The sequence below is a fragment of the Brachycentrus maculatus genome, unplaced genomic scaffold (assembly GCF_059751285.1).
Source record: "Brachycentrus maculatus isolate JH-2025_06_01 unplaced genomic scaffold, ASM5975128v1 h1tg000099l, whole genome shotgun sequence".
In the NCBI taxonomy this organism is placed as follows: domain Eukaryota; kingdom Metazoa; phylum Arthropoda; class Insecta; order Trichoptera; family Brachycentridae; genus Brachycentrus; species Brachycentrus maculatus.
This window is the reverse complement of record NW_028280853.1, coordinates 633,041-647,500: the sequence shown is the minus strand read 5'-3', so window position 1 is coordinate 647,500 and position 14,460 is coordinate 633,041. Positions and strand designations below refer to the sequence as shown.

Below are 14,460 nucleotides of genomic sequence, written 5' to 3'. Positions count from 1 at the left end.
TAAACACGACTAGTTACGAGAACTAAAGATGTTCTCATTAACTGGTGTTGAAGGAAAGAATGCGAGGCTTATTAATTTGTATCGTTGATGAGAACTACGAGTGGCACTCAAAAAACTGATCTAAGGCGTAGATGTTCGGGAAATTCACAAAAGTGGAAATATCTCGAAAACTAAGGCACTTATACTAAGGTTATATTATAATGTTTTGGTGGGTCATGAGCTGGCCTAACATCCCTTAGAATGAATACCTTGGATTATGGGACACCCAGTATATATATATATATATATATATATATATATATATATATATATATATATATATATATATATATATATATATATATATATATATATATATATATATATATATATATATATATATATATATATATATATATATATATATATATATATATATATATATATATATATATATGTATATGTATATATATATATATATATGTATATATATACATATATATATATATTACGTTTTTTTTAAAACTTTTCCTCAATATGTTTTGCAGATACTTTTATAAAACTTTATAAATAAATCTTAAACATTGGTTATAACCATTTTTATATTAGGTATTTTTCTTCAAACGGTTTCGACTAGAACCTTGTTCTTCTTGTTTTCAGTGAGAAAAGTAAAAATAATAAAGGTGGTTATAAATAAAGTTGAAGTTTTTTTCACTTGTGTCGGCTTACATTATACATTTGATACACATAAAGGTAAAATAAATATATTAACGAAATTATATTAAGTTCATAGACTTTAAAATTCGATTGAGTGTTTTTTGTTGTTGCAATTTTAATGGTATATATTACACAAAATGAATGATTTCTCTTTAAAAAATATGAGTAATAATAAACTTAATTAAAAGTTACTTCGGATATCATTTTCATGGAGAATTTAAGTTATACTAAAAATTAACATTGAGTAAAATATTGAATGAACTATTTGTTTTTAACATCACATCCTATTATTCTGTTATCTATGACCACCAAGACTTCTCCAATATTAGTAAGATATTTGATAATATATTATAAGTAATTTTTTAGTAATGGACTTTCAATGTTGACTAATTACATAAGGGAAGCTGGACGATGGTCACATCGGATGCACGCGGTGAGCACGTGTCGCAACGAAACTTGTTTTTTATTGATTTGCGATTCATTAATCATGTGGTGTAGTAATAAAAACTGCATCGGTGCATTTATTTGTTTTCCCCTGATTATTTTGGTAAAACAATGTTTTTTTTCTGTGAACAAAACGCTCGATATTAATCAAATTGACTTATAAAAGTGAAAAAAAAACTTTTTAATGTATGGTACTAGTTAATGTTATAAAGTGTAAGCTTATAAAAATGAAAATAAAACTTATAAGAGTGGAATCGTTCTTTCATAAAAAAATTGTATTATTTCATTTTATTATTTGTATCTCAAAATCCATGAATTTATTTTTATGTTTTTTTCCCTAACTATTATATCTTAGTTATTATTATAAGTATTATTATTTAATATTCATGAAAACAAAGTACGTTAAGTTAAATTTTTGATCACGTTCTGAAAATCTTGGGTTTGATTCCCAAAGGGGTAAAGATGCATCAAGTTATTTTTCACTCATGTATATACACATATTGATATAACCCTAGAATGGTACAAGAAGCGTAGGGGTTGTTACATTTTGTTCATGAATTTAATCAAAGTAACACTGCTTTTATACGATGCCCGATTGAGTGGAGTAAAGGGTTGGATGAGAATATAAATTTGACAATTTTAATTCATGAAATTGTTTCATAGCCTTATCTCAAATAAATTCATTGCCTTATGTCGAAAGGACTTTTGATAATAATAGCCCCTAGTTTATATTTTCGTAAAAAAATAGATAATGGCAAAAAAAGAGTCTTCATATTTATGATATTTCTGGAGTTAAATTATTCCCAAGGGATATTTTAAATTGAAGTATTTATTCCCTCTTTTGTGTATCTAAATATTTGTTTCCCCGCTTATTTGCTTTATTCCCAATCCCGCACAAAATAACTGTCACGGATCAGGACCGCATAATAAGGGAGGAGGTGATCTCCCTTAAGTAAATATCAGTGCTGTGACTGAAGCAGATATCGACATAGTATTATTACGTAGGAACTGCACTAATATCGGCAAATGAAGCGGATAATTGACAGCCCATCACTAGATGAGGGGATGAGTAATACTAGTAAGTATTCGATGAGTTTATTCTACTACGTACCTACCATGTTTTAATCGTTCAAACATTGAATATTTGAGATGGATAGAATATTTAAATTAGTTGATTATTATCACTTTCCATAAATTTAAAACAGATTTTTTCTTTTTCTTTATAACGTTATAAAGTAAACTTTCAGCTAACGTTCTCTGTCAGTTACTCTCATCTTTTTCACATCGCATAACGAATTTTGCTACGTACAAATTTATTTATTATACACACATACTATACACTAGTATACAAATTTATTTATTATGCACACATAAAGGTTTTATATACAATGTGCCAGGAATTTTCGCACGTCCGACTTAGAATTGTTAATTAAACATATCGCTCACTCCTTTCAAGAACGTCATAAATCAAAAATCGTCAATTTTCAGTTGTGCATGTTTTCGGAATGCCCAGAAAATGTTCTATATCCCAGCAAAAGCGGCATATTTTTAACTTAATATTTACCCGCTACAGGGCAGAAAGTATTGTTTTTGCATTTTGAAGAAAAGGTATTGTATAATAATTTTTTTAAATGTACTAAATATTTTTCGAATGGAGAAAAAACCTTCAGGTTTTAACTACAAAGTTCTGTTGCACAGTAAAAAGTTCAATAAGTGGCTTGATATTTATTTTTAATATTTAGTATTTTATTTTTTAACTTTAAAAACGTTCTCCAGAAAAATCAAGTATTTTGATTTATGACGTTCTTGAAAGGAGTGAGCGATATGTAAACCTGAATAGGATTTCCATAAATTGGTGGCATATAATATTCAGCTCTCGTTTTAGGCCCACGTCCTTGCCAGAGCATTTCAAACAGAAATCCATCACGAGTGATTAACAATGCAGTAATTCAGTAATTAAAAGAACCAGCTCGCATATTAATCGTTCAAATTAATAGGCGTTGATCACAGATAACAAACAATACAATGAAACGGGCATATTGAAAATACCGGAATAAAACAAAAAGGTTTCAGTGGTTTTGTAGTGTCGTGGTTAGCACATTTGGCAACCTTGCTGAAAGTCCCGGGTTGATTCCTAGGGGGTCTAAATAAAAATATAAGATAATTAAAATGTAACTTTGTTTAAAAATCACTATGAATATTTTATTATAACTTAGTTATAATGTCTACCGGTTTCGAAGCCAACCGCTTCTTTATCAGTCTTGATAAAGTAGCAGTTAGCTTCGAAACCGGTAGACCTTATAATTGAGTTAATAATAAAATATTATAGTGATTTTTAAACTAAGTTACAATTTAATTATTAAATGAATAATCACAAAGTTAGTGCTTTAAATGTATATTACAAAAATTTAAGAATTCTTATCACTAAAATATTTATTAAATATTACATTGGATGGGTACGAGAAGCGTAAAGCGTGTGTAAAGTAATCACTTAAACCAGTTTATTGCTGTCGTAAGCCCCGTAAAGTTCCCCAGACTATCATATTCTTCTTCATCTATGTTGAGATGTCAAAATATAATATGAAAAATAACTTCTATAATTTGAGATAATCCACATTTGTAAACAAGTATTTGGACACACTCAAAATGTAAATAAATGGCATTGTTATTTTTTTTTAATTAAAGGAATGACCCGCAAAGCTTTTAGAGGCTTGTCTGCAGGTAGGATTGTAAGGATAGGGAAGATGAAGGTGAAAAAACATCACAAACACCCAGATCAATTAAAAATAAGTTTTTCTTAAATTAATTATTTTGCAATTGGCGGGAATAGAACCCGCGACGCCAGTTTCGTAGTCGAGCGTCTACCCAACTACGCCACGGCGCCTGTTGAAATGGAGACATTTTATTAATACCCCTATTTAAGAACCGAGGGTGGGATTGTTCAACAAACAAAATATGTTAAAGGGAATTGACGTTGTAAAATTTACACCCCCATTGGGAATATTAAAGTTGCAACGCATTTTTTAACGTCTGACTTTTCGAGTATCTTGTACGTTCTAAACATCTTAACAACAGGATGGTCCGAAATATGCTAACACTTTAATAGTTTATTTGTAATTTGGGCTTGTCCATATAAACGCTGTGATTTGTTATAATTACGAAATTTGAAAACAGTATACACGTTACTTTTTTTCTATTAACTCCCCTTAAAAAACTGCATTGTTTAAATGTGGATTCGATATTTTCTGTCGCAACTTTTACAGTATTTGATTTATAATTTTACCATGATAGGTATTGAAAGATTGCCGAAAAATTTGTTTTTACACAATAAATAATACGTTAACTTTACATACATTCAAACTTAATTTTATAACAGGCAATGAAAATACATAAGAGATAATTCAGACAACATGTATAGTAATTTAACGTAAATGATTTTTTAACTCATATCAAAAATAGTTGAAATATTCTTGGTTTCTTTTTTTAAACTGATCATTCTAAAGTGCTCAGTGGTTTAAAACGCGTGAAAAATTTCTGTATTTTTTTTAATTGCATACACACACACACCAATATATATATATATATATATATATATATATATATATATATATATATATATATATATATATATATATATATATATATATATATATATATATATATATATATATATATATATACATGGGTGTGTGTTTTTTCCACCAATACATTTGAGAAAAATATTATTCATTTTGTACATACCTAATAAATAGGGCAATTTTTGCAAAAAACGTCTTTTAATTTTTGCATACATCTAAGAAAAAATCTCAAAATCAAATAGTTAAATATGTAAGACTAGATCTTATTTTTGCACACAAAATAGTTGTTTAAATGTTTAAAATGATAATATATGTATACAATTATATTTGGTTTTATACCAAAGTATCATTTATTGCGTTTCCCATTTTTATATAAATTATTAGTATTCAATAGACACTGATTTTTAACCACCTTGTACTCAGCACAGTGGCAGAGTCGATGTATGTATGTATCCACATGCATGCAACAGTATTTGTGAGATTAAAATAGCACAGGTACGATTTGAATGCATTTGTATGCAGGGAAAGTATAAAACGATTGATTGCTCTATTATGCCAATTCTTTTCAAATAGGGGACGATTTGTTGTACATAGGTAGGTACAACAAATTTATTACATTCGTATTTTCCAGCTATGCTGAAACATACTATACAAAATATTTTGTGAAACGTATAATATTGGTTCTATCTACAATGTGTAATATATTGTACTAATGTTAATTCGTATTTGAAATATCAAGTACAAGAATCACGTCATATGTAATAATAAATGTTTGGCATTGAGTGTCTGTTGCTGTTAAGTTCAACAGGCATTTAAAAATATTAAAAAAAAATATATATCTGTCATCTGCTGTATTCGGTTGTATATATATAAACACATAGCTGTACTCAGCTACACGTTGCTGCGGTTCAGTCTAAAAAATAATAAAGAAAGCACATATACTAATATGTCCAATTTCACAATGGTTGCATAGCAATTAAAACATTAAACTTTTATATTATCCACTGACACTTCGTGATGGAATTGCATTTTTAATTTATTATTAGATTAAAACCAATATTTTTAGCTTTTGCACTTTTTTTATTTGACCAGCGACCGGGTTTCGTCGTTACCGACATCATCAGACCAGTCTGATGATGTCGGTAACGACGAAACCCGGTCGCTGGTCAAATAAAAAAAGTGGAAAAGCTAAAAATATTGGTTTTAATCTAATAAAAAAAATTATATTATCCACTGACACTTCGTGATGGAATTGCATTTTTAATTTATTATTAGATTAAAACCAATATTTTTAGCTTTTCCACTTTTTTATTTGACCAGCGACCGGGTTTCGTCGTTACCGACATGTACATATACCGACACCAGTCTGATGATGTCGGTAACGACGAAACCCGGTCGCTGGTCAAATAAAAAAGTGGAAAAGCTAAAAATATTGGTTTTAATCTAATAATAAATTAATAAAAAAACATTAAACATTTGTGAAACAACAATAAAATTTTCTAAGCGACAGTTACTGTCAAGAAGCACGCTGTCCGGCAAGAGAAATGTTTGAGTGTATTATTGTTACACACATTTCTAATATGTTGCTGCCATTGCGGTAAAATGTTGTATTTATTAAATAAATATTTTTACCAGTTACAGGTAAAACTACCTCTTACAGGTGTATAAAAACAAGCTAGTATTCAAAGTTATCTCAAAATTATAAATCAATCCGTGAATAACTGTAGAAGATATAAGATTTTGAACAAATTAACATTTACCAACATTTTTATTTACATACATTATGGAATTGTTTGAATTAAACGCCAATTCAAAAAAAATACTATTATATGATATATACATAAGTGTGAGTTTATTTCCATCGTTTACCTCGTAATTAATACGTACTCTATTTTAAAAGTCAATATTAAAAGAAATCAATTATTTTATTTAAAGAAATATCTCCAATACTTCCGAACGATAGGCATTTTATCTGAAAAGAATCCAAAGCTTTATTTGGTATGAGAAATGCCATTGAACAGTAAAGGTATGATGATGGTTATGGGTGGAAATTTTCAAAACAAAAAAATATTATTTGATCCATTCACTTTATGAAGAATGAAACATATCTGAAGATTTAAAAAAAGAGCAATTTTCAGTATAAATATTATTTTATGTTTGTACACAGATCTCACTGAAAAATGTCATTGCGTGTATATGTTGTTATTATTTTTTTTTTTTCATCAAACACATAATTTCAATATTATTTTTTACAATAATGGGCCTATTTTGTTGTTTCCCATGCCGAGGACAGATTTTAAAATACTCATTTTTAAAATTATATGAAATGTACATATATCGTTTGTGGTATGCAATCAAGTAAGTCATGGCCGAATGATGCGGTATATTTCAGATCTACCCACCCCCTTTGTCCATTTATGAAAAGCTCTTTTATGCCTTTATTTTTATATTATATATTTCGTTATTTAATAACTGTATGGATAATGGAACCAAGTTGTTTACCTTTTTTGCAAATTATCAAAGTTCATTACATCAAAAGAAGTATGTAGTACGTATGTGTTTTTGTTTGATGTGTTTTGGATCATGTAATTCGATTTTCATTTCTATAATTTTTAATAATTTTTTAATAATTTTATTTTATATTGATAATTTTTTACCATTTTTTTTAAAATTATATGTATAACGGCTCTTTAGGCAAAGCCTGTATTGAGCTGAAATACTTACATGTTAATACAATAATTTATGTTAATAATTAAATAATTGTACTTTATGTACTTTGCAGGGAGGCGCTTTTGTGATAAATAAACAGTTTTTATTAAATTTCATATGTTATGATTGTTTTAGCATACAATTTGTTGAATATTTGCTCTGTGGTATTCTGTAATGGATCTTCAAGTATGTTTAATTTTTTGGACTGATATTTAGGGGGCACTGTTTAATATTGCATTTTTTTAAATTTCACTTGTATTTTTCACTATAATTTCTACAATATTTGTACAAGTAGTAATGAATCGTACCACCCCAACCAATTAGTTCATCCTGTTGAATAAATTGAAATAAATCGAAATTTTTTTTACCAATTGTTTTGTATTTAGGATGTTACGTTTTGTTTTAATGTTGAAAATAGGTTTTTTGTTTTTGTATTATCCGTCTTTTTTAGTAAATATTAAAAAACGTTTTTTATAGCGATTTCACGGGGACTTTCAAACAAATAACTAAAGCTAGTGTTGTTACTCGTAGGTCGACCCACAGATCGAGCTAGAAGAGGCGTGGAACGATCGATATATTGGTGGAAGGTATCGCACTTAAAACGTCACTATACTCTCACCTTGCGAAAAAAGAAAAGCAGCTAACGGCACTTTGTACAAATCTACGAAAAAACATAATCAATTGAAATGATCACATCCAGACAAAATAATATTTTTACGCGGTGGTCTTGTTTTCCCTTCTCGAAATACTTTCAATGGGGCATTCGTAATGCGGTGATTTCAATTCGGACCACGCGCTTTATTGCGGATCGCACGCGTCGATTGTCCAAAAGGGAGGTGAAATACTCCCCTTTTAAAAGGGGGTAATGTATATTAGATATATAATAAAGGTATCCTTTGAATCAGAGCGATCTTTTTACATGTGGCCTGTTAACTGCGCTTGAAGATGGCTTTTGGTTTGGAGGGTTTTGTTATTACGAGTTACTTGCCCAGAGCGAATGGTTTACAGGGGCGAATAATAAATAAATAACGCTGTAAATGTACTTTCTTTGTATTCGGTTACTGTTCTCATATGTTTCGGAGATGTGTGTGGAGTTTCAGTATTTTATCACGAATTCTAGGTCATCGATCGAAAATTCCTGCTACTAATACTAATTCTGTTCGCCTCTGTAGTGTAATGGTCAGCTCGTTTGGCTACCATGCTGGATGTCCCGGATTGATTCCCAGGGAGAGTCAAATAACTATAAGTGATTTTTCATTCTAATATTTGTTCAATATTACCCTGGACTGGTACCTGAAGCGGAGGGCTGATCATCTTTCCTTCATGTATTAACCATCATGTGTGTTTATATGATGCAGTGCCCTATGCACCATCGGGTGCGGATAAGAGTTTGAAAATACTGATACGGTTGCTATCACGCCGTTTCACTGCAGGGGTAGACAGAGAGGATGGAGCGCCGTAATCTTCTGTCCTGACATACACTTCTAGCGTCCTTCACATCTATACATCTACTCATACATGTCCTCCGATTACGTAGACTTTTAACACCACTAGATTTAAGGTTGGTCCCCTGCCGTGGTGAAACGGCGTGTTTAGCTACCGTGCTAGAGGTCGCGGGTTCGATTCCCAGGGGGGTGAAAATAAATATAAGTGATTTCACACTCTAATATTTAATTCATATTACCCTGGACTGGTCCCTGAAGCGCAGGAGTTATCACCTTGCCTTCCTGTAAGTAACGATAAAGATAACACTGCGTCAGTACGATGCATTGCCCTATGCACCATTGGGTGTGGATAAAGGTTAGAAGAAGAAGAAGATTTTAGGTTCTTGTCGATCTGATCGTTCGAAGTCTTCTTCGATCGTCCTCGTTCTGTTCTCCTGTTCACATCCGACAAATACACTTTCATAATTTTTAGTCATTCTCTTGTTATTTATTCGCTTCACGTGTCCATACCACCTTTAAGGACTTTTCTTAATCTTTTCAATTATCTTTGAGAAATATTTGTGTTTTTATTATTTGTAAAGAATTCTTTTTAATAGTGAGCCTAAGCGGCTCACTATTAAAAAAAGGTATCAAATTGTGGTAGAGTGGGTTCGAACCGAGAAACTCTGACTCAAGAGTCCGCGACACTAACCACGGGACCACAACCCGACACAAGTGTTCATACTGTATTCATCTTACGCATTTCCTTGTGAATCTTTTAAGATTCAAGCTACAAGATATAAGATACAAGTAAAATAGTATAAATCTAGCAAAATATTCATATTGTCTGTAAGTAATGCAAAAATAAATGAAGTACGGATAAGTAATTCCAGCGTCAGTATAAACAATGTTACCCGCAAGGAAATTGCTGTTATCAAAATAATGTAACCAATAAAGTGTTACCGGAATTAGCATATTTATTAATAAATGCGTGATGCAGACAATATTGAAGAAGCAATCATGAAACGCCCTTATAAAGGGCTCAGTAGTATGGAATGACGCTCGAAAATTGGAAGGGTATAATTCCATACACAGTTTAATTGAATAAGTAATTAATTCTAATTTTATTTGAACACAGATTAAAAAGAAATTTTCCAATCAAAGTAAATAAATATCGTACAACAATTTTCAAAATTTAGATCAAACAGAATGTTGAAATGTTATCAAATTATGTAAACTCATTATTGTATTTTATTTTTAATTTAAGTTTTACCGCTTTCTTCTAGATAAAGTGGTATATTTTTTTTCCATTTCTACTTTTAATATGTTTTAATACTAGTTACGCTGTTGCTCTCCAAACAAAAGACTAAGCTCTTGTACTTGCAGAGAGACTTACAATTATTATTTATTGTTTATATTTAAGAATGATATAAAGTATTTACTACTTTTAATATGTTTTAATACTAGTTACGCTGTTACTCTCCAAACAAACGACTAAGCTCTTGTACTTGCAGAGAGACTTACAATTATTATTTATTGTTTATATTTAAGAATGATATAAAGTATTTTTTTCTTGGTATAATTTATTTTTTGTGTTTTTTTATTACCAAGTTAAACTTAAATTAAGAATACACAGATATTATCCCAAAGTGGTTGCCGAATCAATTGATGACTTTTTAATTTTTTTTTAATATGATGATTGTTTTTTTTTAAGGGAAGTAGACCCTAAAATGCTCAGAAGTCTGAGCATTTTAGGATTTACTCCTAAGTGAGTATCTACCTGGGGAAATCTCTAGTGTCTGATACAATAAATAGTAAAAAGTGATTAAAAGTAATTTAAACCCGTATTTATTGAAACCTACATATTTACAAAAAAAAGATATTACGTGTTGTATTTTCTTATGTTATATATGTGCCGTAATGAGGAATCGAATCCAGAAACTAAAAATCAAAGTTCGACCGAAACTTAACCTCAATGATCCAACTTTTGAAAATATTAAAAAAAATACCCATAGTCATACCTACATTCACATTTAGAGATATCGATGAAAATATCTGAATTATTAAATAAAAATATTTAAAAAATGAAATTGGTTATAGACCACTAATTTTGCAGAGCGGTATTAATTAACGGCCGGTATAGGAGTACAAATATGTACACGTCGTCAATTGAATTTCAATTCGACTTTAACTATTGTTTATTTCAAGTTTTATTTATTATAACGGAGGCTTAAACTGGTATTATAAATATTTTGGCGTCCAGTTCGAACCCTTAGCGCTCCATTTATAAACATTCAAAGGCCGTTTAAAGGTATAAAATACTTACCGAGTTTTTATGAAACTAATTTATATTTACGTATTTTTATTTATTAAATGATACCCTTTTATAGAAAAATTATAAATATATATATATATATATATATATATATATATATATATATATATATATATATATATATATATATATATATATATATATATATATATATATATATATATATATATATATATATATATATATATATATATATATATATATATATATACATATACATATATATATATATATACATATACATATATATATATATATATATATATATATATATATATATATATATATATATATATATATATATATATATATATATATATATATATATATATATATATATATATATAGAAAAAAAACAAACATAAATCGTATTAGAATCATAAGGTATCTATTAAGTACCTATTAGGTAAAGTAAAATTTACAAATTATTGGTAAGTTTTGAGTAGTGGTTTTCCATTATCCGCGAATCCGATAAATTAGTATTTTCTTTTCAGCACACAAATAATAATTTAATGAAAATCGGGGTAAATATGATTATTTTAAAATTTATATAACATGATTTAAATAACGCAATTTAGTCTCTTTGGATTTTGCTAAAAATGAAAAGTTCGCATCTAATGACGTTTTTTGCACAGGACGAATGGGGTGGATGTAAAATATTCTCATCGCGTACGCATCATCAGGACTATATGTACATATTGTATACCATTAGATACGAATTTTGTAGGCAGGTTGTTGGGTTTATATGTGTATATAGATGTAAGTGAAAAAAAGTATTTTATAGCAGTATAAGAGATTGGAGGTGAACTTAAAAAGTTTTTTTTCTTAAAATTTATATTTATCCTTATACCAAGATTGTATGGAGTTTAAATGATTAAAAATAAAGTTGTATATAGGACAACGCAACTTTTTTTCAGTATTTTTTTTTCATCATTAGCTTTTTACTTGCGAATTATTTATTCATCCAAAAAACTTAAAAATATTAAAAAAAATACTATCGTGAATTTTATGTACTAATTTACAATTTAACATATTGATATTATCAATATCATTATCTACCTGCTCCGAAATTTCTTCATTTACTTTTATTTTGCATCCAGACCACATTCACCTTTTTTTCAAAAACCATTACATTAGTTTTTTCAACATTTATCAGCCAATCATTTTCCTTGCACGCATTATACACCTAACGTTAACGATATTATAATTCACAGTAATCTAACCTTTCTCCCATAATTTAAGGTCTAATTTCGCAAATAAATTTGTGAGTAATGAATTAATGGTAAAAAAAAAACATTTTTTAAAAAGTACGTGGCGAGGCTTTTTAGCATTTATAATGTTTGATAAACATATTTTCAAACAAAATTGTCAATTATATTTTTTTATAATATCAAATTGTTGTAGTCTTAGCATGATCATTAATTTATGAAGGGTTCAGTGTTCAGTCTTATTTATTTTAATCTCCTGAGGAATCTAGACCTTCGTTATTGTATATTAAAAGCAGTGTTAACTTTGTGGTACGGTAATATAATACAGGTCTACATTTGCCCTAATGATGGAATAATAATTACCAAACCGATAGTCATGAAGTACTGTTTTTAGGTGGTATTACACAAAGTCACTTTGAGATTGTAGTTATAATACGCTAACCACTTTACTGTGGAAGTGGAGGAGAAAAGGTTGTTTTTATTTTAAATAATAAATATATTTGTGTGGGAAGTATGGTTTTATCATTTTCAAAACAGCAAATAAAATTAATATGTATATTAACTTCGAAAAACTCAATTTTCATTGTGTAAAATTTAAGAGCTACTTTTTACTGTTACTTTTGTTGGCAAAAATGCTTTATTTGTTATTTGCTTGAGTGACAATTCAAATCTTATTTATTGGTAGTACTAAAACGGGGACGAAAGGTAAAACAACCATCCTAAAACATTAAAAAACGTAATGAAACTTCACGACTTTAGATTGGAATTCTTTTTTACGTGTCGTAAAACAGGGCAGGTATGTACACTCATTTTGATTGCGCCCTTTTCATCTGCGTACGTACTTACTATGACATAATTTTTCTTCTTTTTCTTTAGACGCTAATCAAAATGGTGCACTGGATACAGCTTTTGAGGAATAAAGTGTTGATGCTCTGTGCTCCTATTTCCAACTACATGTGCCTCATAATCTGTTTACTGTTCTTATATCTCTCATTCTGTCCACATGTCCAAACCATCTCAACACACCTCTCCTAATTTTATCGATAATGTTAATATCAGCCTTGCAATCATTCCTTATATCACCATTCGAACATCTATCGTACATCGTTTTGCCGCACACATGTTTAAGATATCGTATTTCGATTCATCCAGTCTACTATCATTTTTATTTTGCCAATCTATTTTTCATTTCTATACATTGGGTTAGTTTTTCGCTGTTAGGCTTTTATTTGTTACAATTGTGTCGTTGTTATTTATTCAGATTATCATTATTATTCATTGAAATCATTAATTACTTTTGTTTATTTATTTAAATGAAAGTTAAAAAGCATAAAATGAATATTTAAAAAACGTAATACTTCTTACATGGAGGGGTTGTATTGTAAAAGGTTATATTTTAGTCAAATTTTTAGTCAAAGAAGACTAGTTTAATAAGGTATTTAGTGGGGTTGAATATTGATAAATATTTTCAGAAGACAGAACGGAACGAAAATAGAATAACTGTTTTTTTTTACGTAAATTGATTTATTTTCATTTAAATTTGAATGCCAATAAATAAAACATTAAAAATATTAGATGAACGAGAAAATATTCAACGTAAAGTGAAGATTAAGTATGAAAAGAAAGTGCAAGTAAGAACGGAAGTATACCTCTCCTAACTTTCACGTTACGTCTCGCGACGCTAAGTTCGTGCAAGTAATTTGAGTGTCTTTGGTCTCATCCGGTTCACCAGACAGGAAGCATTTTCAGGAACGGCTTACAGACGACAGGAACCTATCAAGGGATATAAAATCATCACTAAAATATTTTGTCTTATTCAAAAATTATATTTTGGGGACACAATCCAATGTTAATAAAAAAACTATGTTAAAGTGTAAGCTTCATACTAAAATATAATTGAAAATCAGGCATCACACATTATGTGAAAAATTTAGGGGGGATCTTACAAACATTTAAATGCATTTAAAATTAAATGTGTTCGAGTACCCTTTATTAAACCACCATAGAAACATGCTACTGATTTTTTTACGCAATTTTAGGTAGCACTTCATTAAAAACATTTTTTA

General features: G+C 29.0%; 1 long non-coding RNA gene across 2 annotated transcripts in view; it reads right to left on the bottom strand.

Moving 5' to 3' along the window:
• Positions 1–14,460, bottom strand: part of LOC148310337 (uncharacterized) — a 45,165-nt gene that overhangs the window by 14,020 nt on the left and 16,685 nt on the right. Inside the window, exon 3 of one of the 2 annotated variants that reach the window (XR_015837413.1) lies at positions 13,955–14,167. The exons of the other annotated variant lie outside the window; for it this stretch is intronic. This is a non-coding gene — a long non-coding RNA (uncharacterized LOC148310337). Of the gene's footprint in view, positions 1–13,954; positions 14,168–14,460 lie in introns of those variants that run through there. 2 annotated transcript variants of the gene reach the window in all.